Source organism: Benincasa hispida, chromosome 8, assembly GCF_009727055.1.
Source record: "Benincasa hispida cultivar B227 chromosome 8, ASM972705v1, whole genome shotgun sequence".
Lineage (NCBI taxonomy): Eukaryota > Viridiplantae > Streptophyta > Magnoliopsida > Cucurbitales > Cucurbitaceae > Benincasa > Benincasa hispida.
This window is the reverse complement of record NC_052356.1, coordinates 43102036-43120573: the sequence shown is the minus strand read 5'-3', so window position 1 is coordinate 43120573 and position 18538 is coordinate 43102036. Positions and strand designations below refer to the sequence as shown.

The 18538-nt window shown below is 40.3% G+C and overlaps 1 non-coding gene across 1 annotated transcript; it reads left to right on the top strand.

Moving 5' to 3' along the window:
* Positions 1-18226: 18226 nt before the first annotated feature.
* On the top strand, positions 18227-18332 carry LOC120084334. Its single transcript, XR_005483694.1, has one exon. It is a non-coding gene; the product is annotated as a small nucleolar RNA R71 (small nucleolar RNA).
* The last annotated feature ends 206 nt before the right edge of the window (positions 18333-18538 follow it).

Sequence of the window (18538 nt, the reverse complement as noted above, 5' to 3'; positions counted from 1 at the left end):
CCCTCGTAAGTGACTCGGTTAATGAAAATACACAGCATCAACCCTCTGCCGACAATAAGAACAATTTGAGTGCGGTCGGGGTGAGTGCGATTGCACAATCAGGTATTTTTCCCTCTTTTGGCCTTATTAGCATTAATGTAAAGAAACCCTGGATTGTAGATTCAGGAGCCACAGATCAACCCACCAGTTCTTCAGATCTGTTTATTTCATACTGTCCGAGTGCGGGGAATGAATGTATTAGAATTGCAGACGGATCCTTTGCCCCGGTTGCAGGGAAAAAACATACCTCCCCATTTGATGGTTTAGTATAATCTTTTATCAGTCAGTAAAATTACGAGAGATCTGAATTGCAAGACCATTTTCTCACCAGATTCTGTTGTGTTTTAGAACCAGAAGTCGAAGATGACATTGGCACTGCTCGACACGATAAGAGGCTCTACTTTCTTTCTGACGATGCTTCTTCTAGGGAGGATCATAGAACTTGTTTTATGTCGTTAAATTTTTCTACTTCCGAAAATGACTTTATGTTATGGCATTATCGTTTAAGACATCCAAACTTTCAATATATGAAATATTTATTTCCGCATTTATTCCACAATGTTAATTTAGTCTCTTTAAATTTTGATGTGTGTATTCGTTTCAAACAAAGTTGTGTTACTTTTTGTTCTCAACCTTACAAGCCGCCCAGTCCCTTCTCCCTAATTCATAGTGATGTCTGGGGACCTTCGCCTACTACTACCTCCACTGACAAACGTTGGTTCGTCACCTTCATAGATGACCACACTGGCCTTACTTGGGTTTTCTTACTTACTGATAAGTATGAGGTGTCTTCCGTCTTTCAAAAATTTTATACAACTGTTGAAACTCAGTTTCGTGCAAAGATTGGGATTTTGAGGAGTGATAATGGGCGAGAATTATTTAACACCTCTTTCCGAGACTTTTTTGTATTTAAAGGGATTGTCCACTAGAGCTCGTGTGCTTATACTCCCCAACAGAATGGAGTAGCCGAGCGTAAAAATCGTCATCTGGTGGAATTCGCCTAGTCCTTAATGTTGTCTCCCACTCTTCGTCCTATCCGTGAGAGAATGCCATTCTTACTGCCACCCACCTCATTAATCGCATGCCCCCTCGTGTCCTTGACTTTCATAATCCCTTAGACCTATTTAAAGAATCTTATCCGAATACTCGCTTGATTTCTGATGTTCCCCTCCAGGTCTTCGGCTGCATCGTGTTTGTCCACTCCCATGGCCCAAATCGCACAAAATTCACTCCACATGCTCAAAGATGTGTCTTTGTTGGGTACCCTCTCCACCAACGTGGGTATAAATGCTATCATTCGTCTTCTCGAAAGTATTTTGTCTCCATGGACATTACATTCCTTGAGGATCAACCATTCTTTCCCATTAGTTCCCTTCAGGAGGAGAGCTTGAGTGAAGAGACTAACTGGTCTTTCTATGCAATTCCTTTAGAATCCACCCCGATTTCTTCTCCTAGTCCTAAAAATCCCCATCTGATCCTTCCTACCAACCAGATTCCATGGATAACCTACTATAGGAAGAATCTTAGAAAGGAAGGAATGCCACCTATTGAACAGCCGGCTTCGGTTCATGAATCAGTCCTTGCATTAGGTCCAAGTACATATATTCCTTAAATTAATGATGTTGATATATGTATGGAGATTGAAAAGTGAAGAGAAGATAAGGACGAAGAAGGTGGCAATATTGAAAATGTGGCAGATAAGAAGACAACTGAGAACGATAGCAATAAGGAAAAAATACCAACAATTGGAGAGGAAATGGAAGGTATTACTGGAATTCCTGATATACAGATGACCGATCATGCTGAGAAACCTAGAAAGTTAGGAAATCATGATGCCTCTCTTGATCTTCCTATAGCACTAAGGAAAGGTACTCGTTCATGCACGAGGTATTCTATGCATAGCTACATGACATATAGTAATCTGTCTCCAGAATTTAGAGCTCTCACTACCAGCTTGGACATTATCATGATCCCAAGCAGTATTCGTGAAGAAATGGAGAGTCCTGAATGAAAAATGACTGTTATGGAAGAAATGAGGGCTCTTGAGAAAAATGGAACTTGGGAACAAGTGTCTTTACCTGAAGGGCACAAGACAGTTGGATGCAAATGGGTGTTCACCTTAAAGTACAAATCAGACGAGACGATTGATCGATATAAGGCCAGACGGGTTGCTAAAGGCTTCACTCAGACCTTCGGAGTTGATTACTTTGAAACATTCTCTCACGTGGCCAAACTCAACACTATTTAGGTATTGTTGTCTATTGCTGTGAACAAAGATTGGCCACTTCACCAGTTGGATGTTAAGAATGCATTCCTGAACGGAGAACTTGAAGAGGAAGTCTATATGAGCCCCCCTCCTGGGTTCGATAGTTAGTTCAAGCATAAGGTATATAGACTGAGGAAGTCGTTATATGGGTTGAAACAGTCTCCAAGGGCTTGGTTTGATAGATTCACTACATTTGTTAAAGCACAGAGATATAAACAAGGGCACTCAGATCATACACTGTTTATAAAAAGGTCAAGCTCAAGGAAGATTGCAGTCCTCATAGTGTATGTTGATGATATTGTTCTGTCTGGCGATGATGAAGGTGAAATTATGAGGTTTAAAACAAAAATGGCAGAAGAGTTTGAGATTAAAGACCTCGGTAAGCTGAGATACTTCCTTGGAATAGAAATGGCCCGATCAAGAGAAGGTATTTCGGTATCGCAATGGAAATATACACTGGACTTACTAAAAGAAATAGGCATGACTAGGTGTAAACCAACTGACACGCCCGTGGAGTATAATGCAAAACTTGGTGTTACAAACAACAAAATTCCTGTTAACAAGGAAAGGTATCAGAGGTTGGTTGGGAAGTTGATCTACCTTCCCATACAAGACCAGATATTTCATATGCAGTGAGCGTGGTAAGCCAATTTATGCAAGCTCCCTATGAGGAGTATATGACTGCGGTTGAACGTATTCTTCGGTACTTAAAGGGGACTCCTGGTAAGGGCCTGATGTTCAGAAAGTCCGAAAAAAGGGCTATCGAAGCATATACCGATTCTGATTGGGTAGGCTCTGTTATTGATAGAAAGTCAACCTCCGGATACTGCACCTTTTTCTGGGGTAACCTTATCACCTGGTGAAGTAAGAAGCAGGGAGTTGTTGCCACAACGCTGAGGCTGAATACAATGAAATGAGCTTAGAGATCTGTGAAGAAATCTGGCTGAAGAAAGTATTGTCTGATCTTCACCAAGACAGTGAGCTTCCAATGAAATTATTTTGTGATAATAAAGCAGCAATAAGCATAGCAAACAATCCAGTCTAACATGACAGAACCAAACATATAGAGATTGACAGACACTTCATCAAAGAAAGACTGGATAGTGGAAGCATTTGCATCCCCTATATTTCCTCAAACCAACAGGTGGCAGATGTGCTCACCAAGGGGTTACTTAGGCCAAACTTTGATTACTGTATCAACAAGTTGGGTCTTATTGATATTTATGTCCCAACTTGAGGGGGAGTGTTGAAAGTAAGGTTTTAACCTAGGGGTATTTTTGTAATTGTTTTCAGCCCTAGGGTTTTCTACTGTCTATTTATTCGCCCTGTTCCCTTGTATTCAATGTATTAATAAAATAATAATAAAAAGGTATGTATCGTGGTTTTTCTCCCTATTCTAGGGTTTTCACATAAACTGTGTGTTGGTCTCTCTTTTCATTTTTTCTCTTTTATATTTCATCAATATACAATAAACTAGGGCATACCTTAGTATCATCTCCCACTTGCCCTAGACAAGATGTCGCATGTCCCATACACCCAGACTCTCCAGGTGACCCTCGAACACTTTAGCCGTGAGAGCCTTTGTAAAGGGATCAACAATGTTGTGCTCCGACGTGATCTTTATGACTATCACATTATCGTGATGCACAATCTCCTTGATCAAATGGTATTTCCATTTTATATGCTTGGCCCGACGATGACTCTGAGGCTCCTTCCAATTTGCCACTGCCTCGTTGTTATCACAATAAAGATTGATAGTCAAATCCATATTTGGAATAAACTTCCAAATCTGTAAGGAATTTCCTAAGCCAAAAAGCCTCCTTAGCTGCGTCACAAGCGACTACGTATTTGGCTTCCATAGTGGAGTCTGCAATGCATCCTTGCTTGATGCTTCGCCACACCACAGCCCCTTCATTCAAAGTGAACATTGACCCCGATTTCGATTTGCGAGAATCTCTATCGATCTGAAAGTCAGAGTCTGTGTATCCTATAAGAATCAGATCCTCATTTCCATACACGATCATGTAGTCCCTCGTTCTTCGAAGATACTTGAGGATCGTCTTGACCGCCGTCCAATGATCAAATCTTGGATTGGACTGATATCGACTGGCAATTGCTACTGTATAGCAAATGTCGGGTCTGGTACACAACATTGTATACATTAAGCTTCCAACGACAGAAGCATAGGGAATCCGTCTCATCTCCTCAACCACCTGAGGTGTCTTTGGACATTGATCCTTAAACAAAATGATTTCATGCCTGAAGGGTAAAAAAACCCTCTTGGAATCTTGTATCTCATACCTAATCAACATTTGATCGATGTACGTTGCCTGAGATAAGGCTAACCTTTTTTTTCTTATGATCCTGAATGATCTGGATCCCTAGAACGTATTGTGCCTCACCCAAATCTTTCATTTGGAACTAGACAACTAGCCATTTTTTTATGTCAGTCAGATATCCTACATCATTCCCAATGAGTAGGATATCATCCACATACAGTACCAGGAAAGCTACTGAGTTTCTTGTAAACACAAGGCTCATCAACATTCTGATAAAAGCCAAACGACTTGACTGCAGTGCCAAATCTAATGCTCCATGATCGAGACGATTGTTTCAGCCCATAAATGGACCTATTAAGCATGCCAACTTTTTGCTCTTGATCTGGAACTATGAACCCCTCTGGTTGAGTCATATAGATGGTCTCTTCAAGATTACCATTAAGAAAGGTAGTTTTGACGTCTATTTGCCATATCTCATAATCATAAAACGTGGCTATGGACAGGAGTATCCTGATAGACTTGAGCATGACAACAGGGGAGAAAGTTTCCTCATAGTCAACTCCCTCGACTTGGGTATAACCCTTTGCCATGAGTCTAGCCTTAAAGGTTTGCACCTTCCCATCTATACCTCTCTTTCACTTATAGATCTACTTACACCCTATAGGTCTTACACCATCAGGTGGATCCACAAGCTCCTAGACGTTATTGAAGTGCATAGACTCCATCTGGTACATGGCTTTAATCCATTCATCCTTGTCAACATCCTCCATCGCTTTCTTAAAAGATAATGAATCCTCAACCCCATTAGAAATGATGTTTTGGGCTACAATCAAACCCATGTAGCGATCTAGTGGGTTTATAACCCTCCCACTATGTTGAGGCAGTCTCAACTCTTAAGCTGGTTGACTAGATGCACCGACGTCAACAACTCTTATTGATCTGTCAGTCTGTTCGACAACTCTTGTCGAACCCTCAGTAGTCTCGGTCTCACTAGAAATCTCACATAAAACAAGCTTACTTCGTGGTTTATGATCCCTCATGTGGTCTTCTTTCAAGAAGATAGCATTTGTAGAAACAAACACTTTGTTCTCACTCGAATCATAGAAGTATCCACCCCTTGTTTCTTTGGAGTAGCCTATAAAGAGGCAAACTTTCGAACGCGGTTCCAACTTCTTTGGGTTAGTCACTAACACATGTGTCGGACACCCACAAATCCTGAAGTGTCGTAAACTACCTTTACGACCTCTCCACAACTCAAAAGGTGTTTCAGAAACACTTTTTTAGGGAACGTTGTTCAAAATATAGCATGTAGTCTCCACTGCAAAACCCCAAAACGAATCTAGAAGATGAGTGTAACTCATCATAGATCGAACCATGTCCAACAAGGTTCTGTTTCTCCTTTCTGATACACCATTCAGCTGAGGTGTACCTGGGGCCGAGAGTTGGGACGCAATCCTATGTTCTATCATATAGTTTGGAATTGGAGGTCCATATACTCTCCACCACGATCAAATCGTAGTGTTTTTATCTTCTTACCAAACAAGTTTTCAACTTCAGCCTTATACTCCTTGAACTTGTCAAAGGCTTCATACTTACGTTGCATTAGATAGAAATACCCGTACCTTAAATAATCATCTATGAAAAAGATGAAATATTCATGCCCACCTCGAGCCCTAACATTCATCGGACCATAGAGGTCAGAATGTACAAGCTTCAAGGCTTCTTTGGCTCTGTAACCTTTTCCAGTCAAAGGTCGTTTGGCCATCTTGCCTTCGAGACATGATTCACACATTTACAAAGAGTTTTCTTTTAAAATCTTTAGAAGTCCACTTTTCACCAACCGCTTAATCCTATTGAGGTTGATGTGACCTAACCTTAGATGCTAAAGATGGGTGTTTTTCTTAGGAGAAACCTTTGGCCTTTTAGTTATAGTCGTTGTAATGAACATTTCAATGTTAAACAAGGCTTTTATGACTAACGACCTTAGTACATATAAGGTTACTTTCCATTGAACCAAAACCAATCTCCATTCCATTCTTGAAAATAAACACTTTATTCTTAGAAAAGAAGATGGTATACCCTTGTTCAATGAAACAAGAAACCAAGATTGAGTTCCTCTAAATATGAGGAACTAAGAAAACATTATCCAGTAACAGATAACGTCTCTTGTCCAAAAATAACTTTAGCCTGCCTACAGCAACAACTGAAACAACCTCACCAATACCGACTCGAAGAGTCATCTTTCCCTGTGGCAACGTTTTCCAGGAAGTGAATCCTTGGTAAGAGGAACTGACATGGTTAGTGGCACCCAAATCTAGGATCCAGGTAGAATCATTATTCTCTATCAAACACGTCTCCAAGACCAATAATAATATTTACTATCTTTAGACATCCTCCTTTTTTGGAGAGTAGTGGGATCTATATCATAACCTAAATAAGCTCCAAGTTGCATATTAGAGAACACTTCTCTTCTATAAACCTCAACAGATTCAGCAACAATTGCTTCTTCTTCCTGGAGTTTAACTTGGGAACTAACACTACTGATTTTGTCATCCATCCCTTTGTGCTCGAAAAGTAAGAACTGGTGTTCAAACAAATCTTGCAACGAGTCCATGATCTCTCGTGCAATGACCATGTTATCAACCTTTTTGGCCAAAACATCAGGTATGCTAGCCAATATGTGAAGTCGGGCCAATGAATTAGCCTTCATCCACACCTCATATGCATTATAAACATTTTGAGGCACATCAAGGGTCGGGACTTGAGGACATTCCTCAACCATGATAAATTCGAGGTCGTCTACCACGAAAAACGTTTTACAAGACTCTTTCCACTGTATGTAATTGGTCAAATTAAAGGCATTCAACGAACATACAAACAAGTTACTGAAAACAAAAACACATTGTCCTACGTTAGGTTTTAAGCAAATACCTATTGAAAAACATACAACATCCAATAAGGTTTAGCAAAACTAACATGAACCCCATGTGACATCTAGTTTCGCAATGTGCTTCAAAGGTTTAGGACAAAAGCCGCCGAAGGGAGGTCAATTATCCCTCCTCTGAATTGAGAAATTCTCAACCAGTCATTAAAACCAGAAAAACTCTTGCTCTTATAACGACTAGTCATCATCGATTTGGTCAAGAGATCATTAACTTACTTAACAACCTCCCATAAGTGTGACCTGCCATTTTAGGCCCTAGAGATTCGCCCCAAGCAACCAATCTGAAGGGAAAAAATCTGATTGGGGCAAAACCTAAAGCGACCCTATCCATTTCTAGAGTTCATTTTGATCTTGACCAACTGCACAAAACCTATCCGAAGGGGAGCGCTCCAAGGGTGCCACAAGGGAGTACAGAATGATCTCACAGTGTGAACCAATGACAGAGACCGTAGGACGTGTTGACACACACCCTTCACCCACTTACTATAAATACTCTCTCCGCCCACCTTGATATTAACTCATGCAAACACCATCCGAAGGGGGATGCTCCCAGGGCACCACAAGGCCAAGCATGAATCTCCCAACGTGAACATTCAGAGAGAAACGTGAGAGGAATCATTGACATATCAGATACATCTCTTCCTCCCACTGAGCATTTTATAACCTAGGGTTTAGTTTACTTAGAAAAAAAAACACGGCTAAGAATTTTAACTAAGCGACCTTTTAAGTTTACCCAAGAGTAACTTTTACCTTGGATAGTTAAAACAACTTTTGATCTGTTGGGATTGGTGTCCTAATTCTCCCAGAGTCTCATTGTTTGTAATTATACACATTGTTATGAATAAAATAAGAGTTATTTCATTCCGGGATTTACTCATATCCAATAAACAAAGCTCCATGGTTATTGTATGTAAACTTAAGCATGCATATGAGATATACAAGTGGATCATGCCTTAAGTGATAACCTAAATAGGTCTGTAGTATAAGGATTAGGGAGGGATTCTTGATCCTTGTGATACTATGGATACGGCCCGCTTTGTAGAGGTTTGCAAGTGTTGTGAACTACTACAGATGGTAGATCCTGACCATTCATGTGGAGACATGCGAGTGGGGGTGTCCTATACAAATAGTTTGTATAAGATCGGACCACGAGATGATTCGTCTCTGTATATAACGCCGTTGATACTTGAGACTTACATGTCACCTAAACGACCATAGATGACATGACCTCAATCCTGATTGTTTTGAGAAATCCTGCCTTTGAGGTTGGTCCTTTGATCGATATGGTGTATGAGATACATCAAGTGGAGAGTTAATATAAATGAGATTTACATTAAGTGCCATGGAATAGAAAAAGTGCTATGGTTTATATGTTTCATGAGATGAAATATTAAAACTATAGATTATAAATATAGTATGGTAAGTTGGTTATCATTTATATTTATAATAATATTAATTATTGCATAATTATCTCATATTCTCTAATAACCAGTTGAGTGGGAAGTTATTGGTAGTTTCATGGTAACCGTGAGATAAAAAGAAAAATGTTTTCCTAATTTTAGTAATGTTAATTTGAGATTTCCAATCTCAAAAAGTTCTCACGAAAAGGTTGTCAAGTAAATAAGATTTACTAAACGACAGCTTGGTGAGACAAGACGATCGTGGAATGTTTCTACACGATAGACACTCAGCTGGCCGATGAGCTAAACAATCGCATAGCTTTAGCTAGACAATCGCATAGCTTTTGTTAAACGATTGGGCATCGTCTATATGATAGACACTTTCATCTCCCACTTGCTCAATTGTTTACACGATTTTTCTCCTTCGGTCTCTACCTCTAACCAAGTCCACACAGAGCCCACACTCTGGATTCTCACACCGAGAATACTAAGGTAACCTTTTTTGTGGTGTCATACTCAACTCGACACAGTCGAGTTTCTGTGGTGGTTGTTCGTTGTGTTCGTGATCTGGGTGGTCGTGGTGTACGAGCGTTCGAGTGTTGCAGTGTTGCTAATTGTTCAAGCGTTCGTGACCAAAGGTGTTGAAAATGAGTCTTCAAAGGTATGTTAATTCCTGCCCTTGATCTTTAGAGAAGCATGCTGTAATTTCTATTTTGCGCATAGCCTATTGTTTCCGTTTGTGACTGTAATTGTGTATATTGATATGTGATTAAAATTTAGTAAGATCCTTCCACTGCTCATGGAAATCCTCATGTCTGATTCCCTTCAATTGGTATCAGAGACAAGTTGTTCTGATATTCCAAATTTCACTTCTATTTTGAACTTCTTTTACAGTCGTGGTGGGTTTTCTGCATTGCGTTTAATAGTTAAATGCGTTTGTGGATGGTGTTGATGAATGTTTACGGTTTTAATTGTTTAAAGTTTTCTTTCAATTACAAAATATTAATTTTTAAGAGCCCCTGTGTTTTTGGGCATAATTAACATGCTATCGAGTCTGTAATTCAAAGTGTTTAAGTTAGTCGAGTCGTTCGTGATGAAGTTTCAAAGAATGGAGATGTGGTTCTCAGTGAAGAAGAAGACCAAGCGTTGGTCGTGTCGTGTAGCCAGTAAACGATCGTTGGGATTTAACTAAACAATCGTGTAGATTTTCTATTTGATCATATAGTATTTACTAAACGATCGTTTAGCTAATGCTAAACAATGGGGTAAATCGTTTACTCTATCGCATGGTGTTGGTTGCCCGATCACGTAGATGCTTAAGGTAGACGATCGTAGTAGGAGCATATGATGCTTATCATTTAGAAGAAGGCGGGCACTAGACGATCGTGTAGTTAGCATGCTCATCGTATAGTTACCACGTACACAATCACACGGTATACGATACGAAGGCCCTCGCTCAGTGATTGTTTAGACGATCGTGCTTCATCGCATCGTAGTCATTTAGACAATCGTATAAGGCTTGCATTATGCAGAGCGCGCTAGACGATCATGTACCTCGTGCTTTATTCATAGTAAAAGGTACACGATCGCTGCAAAACGATTCTTTAGCTTTGGGAGTATTAGTAAACGATTGAGCAAAGCGTTTGTTCTTTCGTGTAGACGATCGCGGGGTGTTTGGTGCACGATGAATGGAGACGCGTTGCTTCGCTCGGACAGTTCAAGACCCGGTTCGCCTGTTTGAACCGAAGACTCCTTATTTTGCAATAGTTAGCTTTAGTAAGGATTTGAGGCAATTTTTCTCTGTTCATCAACTTTTCTTTATTAAACATGTGATGTATGGTATTTATATAGAAAAGTGTTTGACATATAGATTTAAAAACCCACCTTAGGTTGTGCAATTGTGCATGCATCATGAAATATAAAGAGTTATATTTGTGCATGTAGTGAGAATTATCATGCTTCATCTTTATATTATAAGCGTTATAGTATAAGGGTGTATGGTAGTATGTGTTACTTGGTTCATTGTTTGTTTGTATAAGTTTTATATAAAAAGATAGCAATGAATGAACAATGCATTGAGTATGACACTTAGGCTATTTATAATCATTATGAATGCCTTGCATGTGCTAGCTTTGCGTTGTGGTTTTGGTTGTTTCCGTTATAAGTGTTATAAAGGAAATTAGAACTAAAATCAATAAGAAAGAGTTGCATGCAGACTTAGGATAAACTCATGTTTTAAAAGGTTTTAAAGTTGGATTGAGATAGACCTAAGTTCAAAGGTTCTAATGAGATTAGTAACCTAGATTAATCTTTTTAAATCGGTTTAATAGGTTTAAATTAATTAGCATAAAAGATTAAATTTGTATTAAATCTATCTATGAGGGACCTTTTGGCTAAGGCGGATTCTATCTAGGCTGCGCTACTTAAGCTGACGGAAACGGAATACCCCTATCTGGGAACTTACTTGGAAAGGTGAATTAGATAGATTTTCTACAAGCATGCGACAATTGGTCAAAGACTCCATTAAAGAGTTTAATGGATGATGAACAAAAGTTATAAAAAAAACCATCCAAGGTAAAAGTTACTCTTGGGCAAACCTAAAAAGTTAATTAAAATCCTTAGTCGTGTTTTTTCTAAGTAAACTAAACCCTAGGTTATAAAATACTTAGTGGAAGGAAAAGATGTATCTGATATGTCAATGATTCCACTCACGTTTATTATGCGTTAGTGATGTGCAACAGGACGCATGACACTCTTCTATTAACGTTCAAATTTTCCTGAATCAGATCCAAGTATAAATCCAACTCAGGTTCCTGGTAAGTCCAGGGTCGAATTCAGGGATTCAGATTAAAGCTAACGCAGATCTTACATTGTAATTGTTGTAGAGATATTCTAAGTGTATGGAGAAATGAGTTATTTATACTAAGTTGTTGTGTGTGTGTGCAAGAAGATACAAAAAGGTCGAGTAGAGAATGATGGGTCATGTGAAAATGGAGTTTGATTCAAGTGATATGCGTCGATCTAAGTTGGATGTACACAAACAAGAATATGATGTGAATGAGGTGACTTGTTTAACTTCATTTATGCATTAGACTCTATTCGACACTTCTCAATGCGAATATCATACAATACCTATCTCTAGGATGTATGCGTCAAACACAGGATGCAATAAAACACCTGTGCGTCTATTTCTAGATATACTAGGCATTCTAACTTGATGTTGGCTTACTTATTCTCTCTAATAGTTAAGTTAAAGATGCTTTTACCAATTGATTTAGTTGGCTTAAGTGTTCGAAATGGAATTTTTCATGAAGTATAGATGCATCCAACATAAACAAGAAATAAACAATGGATGATAAATCAAATATGTGAATTTATAAAGAAACGGATTGTCTTTACAAAACCAATACTTAATCAAATTAAAAGATGAAAGCGATAAGTAAGATGAAATGAAAGGAGTCAAGCCGTAGAGTACAATCTCTTGTCCTCTTTGGCTCAATTCTAGTCATGTACAACCACTTGTGTAAGAATAGGAAGAAATGTCTCTCTCGAGCTTAGCTTCCTCCGCTCCTTGATCGGTGATGGTGGTGGTTCTCTTCCCTTTTGTTCTTCTCGGCACCACAGCACAACTCTAAAGATCTAAAACTAAGACTAAGCTAAAACTGAGACAAAAAACTGACAGTTGAGAACATGGAACTTGGAACTCTTTCATCTGGTGGGATTTCTTCTATTTATAGGCGTCGGTCTTCTCCAACTTAATGATGGGCAACATTAAATTTCATACCCTGGCCAGCCGCCTGACACTCAGATGCTTTTCAGACGCCGCCCGCTACAGGTGCCCATGCTTGCAAGTGGTGATTTGACATAAACAGCCTGAATCAATGAATCTTCCTTGCGTTGAATCCCTCCGACGCATGCCCATGCATTAGACTTTTCCTGTGACACTTTTCTTAATCATGTGTTAGCCTCTTGTTGAGATCCTGCAATATCATGCGTTAGTGTCGCTGTGTTTTAGCAATAAACATTCTTTTGCATGAGTTTAATAGTGTTCGAGTAAATCCATGCGTTTTCTCTAAAAATGATGAGATTTTATCATTAAAGACCCTAATTGTTCCAACTTTTGAGCCACAATAGCTTGTATTTCTACAAGTTATCACGCTCCCAAATTTGAACAATGCTTGTCCTCAAGCATTCCATAAATAATTCTTTGTTATCTCCTTTGTCTTTAGTGTGCAGTGTTCACCTTTCATCATATTCACTTATAAGCTTGAGACTGGAGTTTGGAAAATGTAACGCAGGTTGATTCTTTTCTAAAAGGAATAATGTTTTATTTCAGGCGCAACAAGATTTTCGTCAACAACTCCTTTCATTTCTCAAAACATTCTCGTTTTTTTCTAAACCAGCAATACATTAGATGCTTTTTAAAATAGATGCCGATTAAAAAGAAAAAGTATAAATTTTCGATTACCCATGTGTTGTTCCAGGTGTCCCACTTTCATTTTGGCTTTCCCTCATGGGTGTCATACGAGCATCCAATTACGGGTGAGAGCCCTTCACAACTAAACTCATATCTAGCATTCATGCGTTACAAGATACAACTTCTTTTAACTAGATAGAGGAGTTTTGGAACGCATTGGTCTAGGACACTTAACTTCATTTTGGTTTGCCCCCACGGGTGTCATACGAGCATCCAAATATGGCTAAGTGCCTGTTCCAACTTTTTAACTCATGCCACTTTGAGATTTTTCTTTTAGAGTAATGACAGAGGAGTTGTGTTTAACATTTTTCTATTTTGTTTCCTTTCTTTTTTTGTACTCGATTAATGCGTCTTAACTCGGATTTTCCTCATACCCAAATTTGGAGATCAGCGAAATCCTCATTGCTAAAAGAGAAACAAAATTTTTAAAAGGCTTTGAGAGTTTCGAAAGAAGTTTTGATTTAATGCTTGCATGCGTTAGAAAGAAAACATGTAGTCTTTTTAGAAAAATTCAGGTAGTCTTATAAATTTGGAGATCAGCGAAATTCAGGTAGTCTTTTTAGAAAACATGTAGTCTTATAAATTTCATATTGCTAATATCATTGAGGTAAAATAACACACAAGACTAGAAAAATAGCTAAAGAACAAAAAAAAAGTTTGCTAGGGACAAACGCAAGGATAAAAAAATGATAGAAATTTCATTCATTTTCATTGGATAACTAATGGAATAAATAAACAAAGCAAACAAATACAAAAGATTAACAAATAAAACAAAGTACAAAGTAACCAAACCCTGAAACTTATTGTAACCAAACCCCGAAACTTATTGTGCTGGCTGTCATCCCTGCGTTCTTCTGCAGGGTCTTCATCCATAAATCGCAGAGGGTTCCTAAGGTGAGCAGGTAGCGGTGGCAAGGCAAACATTCCAACCAAGACCTGATTAATATATTGCGTTGTGTAGACAAACTGGTCTTGCATTCTTCTTGTTTACTGCCACAAGTAATCTCTTAGAACCCTATTTTATTGTCGAAGACTTTCAATGGACGCGGCCAATGGACTGAGTTGATCACTAATGAAAGCTTTCAACTCGTTAATATCAGTGCATTGTTGTGGCGGTGTTGGCTCTTCAATTCTTTTAACTGGGTCTTCAATATTTCCTGCGTTACTTGACCCTAACCCAGTTGGTTTTAAAAATGAGTGGAGGTGGCAAAAAGTTGGGATTGGAGTTGGTAAAGGCAAAGGAAGGGGATTAGGGATTTCTTGATCCATATTGATAGGCTCATGGTGCGTTGGATCAAGACTCCCTTCTTGCGGGGCTAAAGGTGAGTTTGGAAGAGGGATGTTTAGGTATGGTCGCGTTTCTTCATCAGTAAACGCATGCTCCGCTTCGTAATCTTCATTCTCCGAAGCTTCATCGTTGTGTTCAATCACCCGGACACGTCTTCTTTTGGGGGCGCATTTGGAGGGTCGAGGTCTGGCTACCGCGTCCTTGCGAGGTAGGGAAGGCTGGTGTGGCGAACCACGAACCAGATGCCTGATCAACTTGATATCCATCAGACAATCGATTTCCTCATAATCATCCCTAGAGGAATTCCCCTACGTTCACACGGCGCATAGATCAGCCAAGGGAAATAAAGTTGTCCTCGTGGTTTGGCTTTAATGGCTTTAATCTAGACCCTTATTATCCTCCCTACATCTAGAGGAATGCGTTGCATGATACAGTAAGTGGCCAAGATGCGTTCTCTTGACAATGTCTCATCATGCGTTGTAGGCATGATGCTTTTCTTAATCAAATAATACCACAAGTTCGCATCTGGTTTCAGGTTCCTGGAAGCTAATATCTTTACTCCATTTCTTGATGTTTACCATTTGCTTTCAGGTTTGGCCACTACTCTTAACGTATCTTCTACTTGGCTTGTAGTCGGATGTTCTAAGATGCGGTTGCCCTCTGCGTCCAGGTTACTTGTAATATTGAACACTTCATTAATCTTAACAGTTGAGAAGCGTACCAAAACGCCATCAACGAACGCCGTACTTCTCTCCATATCAAACTCACTACTATAAAATTGGCGAACAAGGTTCGGCCAAATTCTTGTATGCTCAACGCATAGCTAACCCCAACCTATTGCTACCACAGTTTCGGTTATATATGCCGGCAATGGGTTGCGTTCGGGGAAGAAGCCCTTCTCAGCAAGAATGTCACTAAACTGGCGCTTCCTCCTTTTGGTCTTTTTAGGTAACGCGTCAGTTACCTTGTGTTTGCCCACCTCATGTGCTTTGGCTTCCCGCGTAATCTCCCTTAATTCATTTTCCAATTCTCTTTGGAGAGCTGACTTCCTTCACCCCTGCCTAGCGAGCTGATATTGTTCCAATTCCTTTTTTAATGCTATAGAACTTGAGCAGCTCTCATGCGTTGCACTCTCGGGACCGGATGCGGACTACTCTTCTTCATCCTCCAAAATTAATTTTATTTTTCTCATCACTCTCTTTGCTTTCGATGGCCCTTCGTTCGCGTCAGATTGACGAGGTTGCGACGCGTCCGGGCCAACTTCCCTTTCTTCCTCTTATTCTTCTTCTTCCAACTCAGCTTCAAGCATCATCGCATAGTGCTCCGCTTCATCGATTTCAAGTGATGCGTTGGTTGGGTCAGGACGCATCACTTGTTCTTCTTCTTGGTCCTGATTCAAACTTGCCAAGATTGCTTTGAAAACTTCTTGCTCGTCTCTCCGAGCCAATTCCGCGAGTTCCTCGATGTTTCGCTCTGACGCAGGACTATCAGAGCTGGGCCTGGGTGGAGTGATTAGTGGGGTGCTGGATGGAGTATGCGACGACCCTAGAGATGAAATGATAATTGGTGAACGTGGCGAAAGGGGTTGGTTGCCTTCTTCTGCTTCAATCGGGTAAATGGTGGCTAAGGGTTGGATGGATAATGGGGGAGGTGGATGCACTACAGGCGATGGCGCATTGTGGAGATAAGCGGGGATAGGGTCATGCGTCACACCCACCGGAGTAATACTTGGAATGAACAGTGGTGGGGCAAGCTTAGTGTAGGGTTTCTTGGTAGCCGCGGAGGAAGAAGGGCGTTACCGCCTCGATTTTGTGGGAGTTGGTTTTGCAATGGTTTTGGGTTTTTGGTGGGTTTTATAGGAAGGGTTTGTGGTGGTTTTAATGGGTTTCGATCGAGATGGTCACTGGGAAATAGAGGAAGGCCCGTCGTGTGAAGGCTTGGTCGGAACGAGGGTTTTTGAAGTTCAACGAGGGTTTGGAGGAGGTGACATTGAAGCAGACAAAGATGAGAAGGAGCTTACCAGCGACATGCCTCCGTAGCTCATCGATTGGTTTTGGCTATCAGATGCTGAAGACATTGCTGTTGAAGAATGATCGGAGTAACAGGCTTGATCGAGCGGCGGTGAAGGCTTCAGGCGCTAGGTTTTTTTTTCGAAGAAGGCTTTGAAGACGATGGAAGAAGAGAGAAAATCGAAGGTGCGCGTTTTATAGGTCGGTGGGAGAGAGGAAGGTGACGTCAGGTAGCGCCTGACATCCACATTTATTAAGAAGCCGAAAGGACATGCCTAGGGTTTCTAGGCAATCGAGTGTTTTGTGTTTTCGAGACGCGTCCTTTCGGTTTGGCCATGCGTTGGCTTAAGTCCAACACGTTAGTTTTATTCCATTCTAAGCTTCTTTCGATTGTACACAACTTTTTTTTTATTTAAATCAAAATTAAATAGGACTCTTAAACAAGAAAGCGATAACATTCATTAATCAACTCAAAACGTAACGCAGACAAGCAAACAACGAGTAAACATAAACGCAGTGATAAAATACATAATGCAAAAGAAATGAAAATAGAAGAAGCATCCCTGGAATATGTGTCGATGTGAACGCAAGGGTTGCTTCAGCAAGCTCAGTTGGCTTTGCATAAACGAAGGATGACTTTCTCGTTCTACACCATCTTCAAAGTAGGTTCACTCCTTGCCATTTACCTTGAACGTACTTGTGCCATCCTTCTGCGGTCTAGCTCTACTGCTTCTTTGTATTCTCTGGGGTTCCGTGCTGCTGGGCAAGACTCCAAGCTGCCGATTCTTCAACTCACTCGCAATCTACCCCACTTGTATCTCCAGAGTTCTGATGGAAGACGTTTGGCTTTTTAGCAATGCGTCGTTCTGGGCGATATACTCCTTTAAGAGGTTTTCAAGCGAAGATGTTGAACTTGATGCATGACCTCCTCTATTAAAGGGTTGTTGGTGCGACTGCTATGTTGGCTGGAATCCAGGTGGCGATCCTTGCTTTTGCTGCTGGTTTACCCCTGAGTGGTGTGGCTCCTGTTGATTACCTGCCCAAGAGAAATTTAGATGGTTCCTCCATCCAGGATTATATGTGTTTGAGAATGGATTATTTTTAATAAAGCATACTGATTGCGGATTTTGTGGACAATCAGACTAGGAATGGAGATCTCCACAGCCCACACAGCTAACCATGGGTTGTACGAATGTTTCTACCTGATTTACCTTTTGCAAGTTTGATGCGTTCCCTAGTGACATATTCTGCAAAAGGTTTGTCATAGTAGCCACTTGTGCAGAAAGCGTGGCTATTGCGTTAGAGTCAATATAATTCACATTCTGAGATCGCCTCTTCCTTTCTGCTCTTGCGTCGTAAGTGTCATCCACCCATTCCATATTATGCTTGGCTATACGGTCCAATATTTCCTTAGCTTCGATATAAGATTTGTCCATGATACCACCAGTTGCAGCTGCATCAGTTGCCATTTGAGACGCTTTATTTAATCTGCCATAGAAAGTCTCCATTTGGATGGTTAACGATAATCCATGATTGGGGCAATTCTTGACTAATCCCTTAAAACGCTCCCATGTGGCGCTCAAGGTTTCAGCTTCTTCCTACTTGAAGTTCATGATCTCTCTCTGCCTCTTTGCGTTTATGGTGGGTGGAAAGTATTTCTGCATGAATTTCTCCACCAACTTTTCCTAGGTTATGATCTCACCAGGCTCCAAAGAACTTACCCATTGTTTTGTGTCGTCACGCAGAGAATATGGGAATAAAATAGCCTGATAGCTTCTGGGGTGATTCCAAGAATCCCAAATGAGTTGCACGTCTCCAGGAAACGTTTCATGTGGG